Raw genomic sequence first — 4,059 nt, 5'->3', positions numbered from 1 at the left:
ATGTGTGTAAATGACTCTCAGAGGATGCCGGTCTCCTCTGAAACCACGGGCGTCCTGGGTTGTGAGTGCCCTTAAGACCTTAATCTTCAGAGAGTGGTTCCCAAACCTGGTTGATCACCAGGATCTCTTGAGGAGCTTTTAAAAAGAACAGATTCCCAAATGCTTGGTTTAGACTTAACTGCATCAGAATCTCCTAGGGGTTGGTGAGGAGAGAATGGGATTCTGATATGTGTGCCTTTAAAAGATCTGAGAGCCTCTAATGATCAGGGAACTGCTGACTAACGTCATTTCCATCTGATGTTAGGATCCTCCTTTTGTGTGTGGGAGGGCCTGGGGGTAGAGAAGAAAACAGGTGAGTACAGTGGGAAAATAGAGCATTATGAGATATGAGCCTCTATCGATAAAAGTAGACGCAAACAGAATGAGCATTTACTGAAACTGTTTTCTAATAAGAGTGATTTAAAAACTAAGGCTATCAGTTCAAAGATGAAAAAATGCTAAAGAAGGAAACTGATCTTCAGACCTCCCACTTTATTCTGATGCTATAGACTCTTTAGAATATCTTAAATAACGACTCCACTAATTTGGATAATTTTTTCCCCACAAGAGTTAACAAAGATAAATAATTTACCTAAATATTTGGGATCAAAATCGAAGTGCTTTCCCTTGGGTTTTCAAGTTTCTAGAACTTTAATAAGTTAAAGAGAAAACTGCATTTGGTAAGGCAATAAATTAATTATGTTTGGAAAAAATCAGGTTTCATGGGCTTCAACTAGTATTAAAACTCTACAAAGTACTTTGCTTTTGATTTTTTAAAATTTTACATTTTGATTTTCATTTACTCATTCAACAAAATTTTTTGAGTACAAATACTATGGTATTAGCACATAGTACTAATACTATGGTATACCATAGTATTCATTAATATGAAGATGTGATCCCCATATAAGCAAAGGTGGAAGGGTTGGGGAGCAGTTGGTGTGGGAGAGAGAAAAACTAACATTTTGATGAGCACTTAGTGCCAGTCTCATTTACATACTGTATTCTATTTAACACAACAATCTTATGATCTAATTTGATCACTGAGAACAGAAACTAACACACTTCCTAAACCTATGTTAAACAGTCCTGGAAATGGACATACCTTCCTATCCCCATGTTAGTCAGTGCTGAAAAGAAGCAAAAATGACCTAACTACTCGCTCCAGGAAAATAAGAGTATGAGACAACTAAAATAGGTTCATTCTAAGATTAACAACATGCTTGTCCCACTGGGCCCACCAATTCAAAGCTATTATGTCATCATTTCTGCCCAATCCCAACTAGTTCTCCACCTTAAAAAATTTGCAGCCTAACTCTAAATCCTATAAATACCCTCCCTGGACCGCTCTCTTCTGAGATGTTCCTATGTCTGTCAAGGTGATGTTCACCCTTACCATAGTAAATTCAATACACTTAGATTTGTTTGATCAATAGTTGTTTGTTTCTTCTGGTGGTCTTTTGGGGAGTCACAGTCAATATCACTGTTCTTTGATGAAGACATTTGCTCAAATTCATGCAGCTACTATGAACTACATTCTTGAAGAACCAGGTGATAAACACAGCTGTGACTGACTCTGAAGTACATATTCTATCCACAGATGTATACATTTAGCCATAAGTGCTAGATGAGATAAAGGACACACAGATTTTTACTGTAGATTCTCAGATGTTTACAAGCAAGCAACTTCAAAAGAGAAGGCAGCATTAAATATGGCAATCCATAAATGCAAGGGAAATTCAAGTCCTTAAATCAAGTCAAAATGTACTTACTGCCATCTGCTCTTCACAGTGACATGGCAATAGATGCATAAATAAGTGACTCACAGACCTTAAAAGAATTGCCTAAATGAGTCCCATAAACAGAAGCAAACAAACAAGAACTGAAATCTAACTATTGATTGGTAACAATAATTAAAGCTCAGAATTTTGCACACGATCCTAAGAAAATGACATAAGCGCTCCTCTGTCAGTGTTCCATGTGCTCATAATCTTAGACTTTTTGAGGCCTAAGTTTTTGAATGGGTATTGGAAATATAAAACATCAAATAACAATGCAAAAGTATTTAAGTTTCAAATGCATTGAAGACACTGTGTAGACTTCAAAATGGAATATGGTGAGCCAACAAGTAAGAGCCAACTAAGAAGACTGATTTCTGATTTGAGAAGACTCAAATCAACAGAATCAGAAATGAAAAATGAGAAGTAACAACCGACACTGCAGAAATACAAAGGATCATGAGAGATTACTACAAGCAACTCTATGCCAATAAAATGGACAACCTGGAAGAACTGGACAGATTCTTAGAAATGCACAACCTGCCAAGACTGAATCAGGAAGAAATAGAAAATATAAAGAGACCAATCACAAGTACTGAAATTGAGACTGTGATTAAAAATCTTCCAAAAAACAAAAGCCCAGGACAAGATGGCTTCACAGGCAAATTCTATTAAACATTCAGAGAAGAGCTTACACATATCCTAAAATTCTTCCAAAATATAGCAGAGGGAGGAACATTCCCAACCTCATTCTACGAGACCACCATCACCCTGATACCAAAACCAGACAAAGATGTCACAAAGAAAGAAAACTACAGGCCAATATCACTAACGAACACAGATGCAAAAATCCTCAACAAAATACTAGCAAACAGAACCCAACAGCACATTAAAAGGATCATACACCATGATCAATTGGTTTTATCCCAGGTATGCAAGGATTCTTCAATATATGCAAATCAATCAATGTGATACACCATATTAACAAATTGAAGGAGAAAAACCATATAATCATCTCAATAGATACAGAAAAAACTTTCGACAAAATTCAGCACCAATTTATGATAAAAACCCTCCAAAAGTAGGCCTAGAGGGAACTTTCCTCAACATAATAAAGGCCATATATGACAAACACATAGCCAACGTCATACTCAATGGTGAAAAACTGAAACCATTTCCACTAAGATCAGGAACAAGACAAGGCTGCTCACTCTCAGCACTATTATTCAGCATAGTTTTGGAAGTTTTAGCCACAGAAATCAGAGAAGAAAAAGAAATAAAAGGAATCCAAATCAGAGAAGAAGAAGTAAAGCTGTCACTGTTTGCAGATGACATAATACTATACAAAGAGAATCCTAAAGACTACCAGAAAACTACTAGAGCTAATCAATGAATTTGGTAAAGTGGCAGGATACAAAATTAATGCACAGAAATCTCTTGCATTACTATACACTAATGATGAAAAATCTGAGAAAAAAATTAAGGAGACACTCCCATTTACCATTGCAACAAAAAGAATAAAGTATCTGGGGAAAAACCTACCTGAGGAGCCAAAAGACCTGTATGCAGAAAACTATAAGACACTGATGAAAGAAATTAAAGATGATACAAACAGATGGAGAGATATACCATGTTCTTGGATTGGAAGAATCAACATTGGAAAATGACCATACTACCTAAAGCAATCTACAGATTCAATGCAATCTCTATCAAACTACCAATGGCATTTTTCACAGAACTAGAAGAAAAAATTTTACAATATGTATGGAAACACAAAAGACCCCAATAGCAAGCAATCTCGAGAAAGAAAACTGGAGTTGGAGGAATCAGGCTCCCTGACTTCAGACTATACTACAAAGCTACAGTAATCAAGACAGTATGGTACTGGCACAAAAACAGAAATATAGATCAATGGAACAGGATAGAAAGCCCAGAGATAAACCCACGCACATATGATCACCTTATTTTTGATAAAGGAGGCAAGAATATACAGTGGAGAAAAGACAGCCTCTTCAATAAGTGGTGCTGGGAAAACTGGACAGCTACATGTGAAAGAATGAAATTAGAACACTCCTAACACTGTACACAAAAATAAACTCAAAATGGATAAAGACGTAAATGTAAGGCCAGACACTATAAAACTCTTAGAGGAAAACCTAGACAGAACACTCTATGACATATATCAAAGCAAGATCCTTTTTGACCCACCTCCTAGAGAAACGGAAATAAAAACAAAAATAAA

Source organism: Pseudorca crassidens, chromosome 2, assembly GCF_039906515.1.
Source record: "Pseudorca crassidens isolate mPseCra1 chromosome 2, mPseCra1.hap1, whole genome shotgun sequence".
NCBI classification, from domain to species: domain Eukaryota; kingdom Metazoa; phylum Chordata; class Mammalia; order Artiodactyla; family Delphinidae; genus Pseudorca; species Pseudorca crassidens.
The sequence above is the reverse complement of the archived record's forward strand: the minus strand, read 5'-3'. Positions refer to the sequence as shown.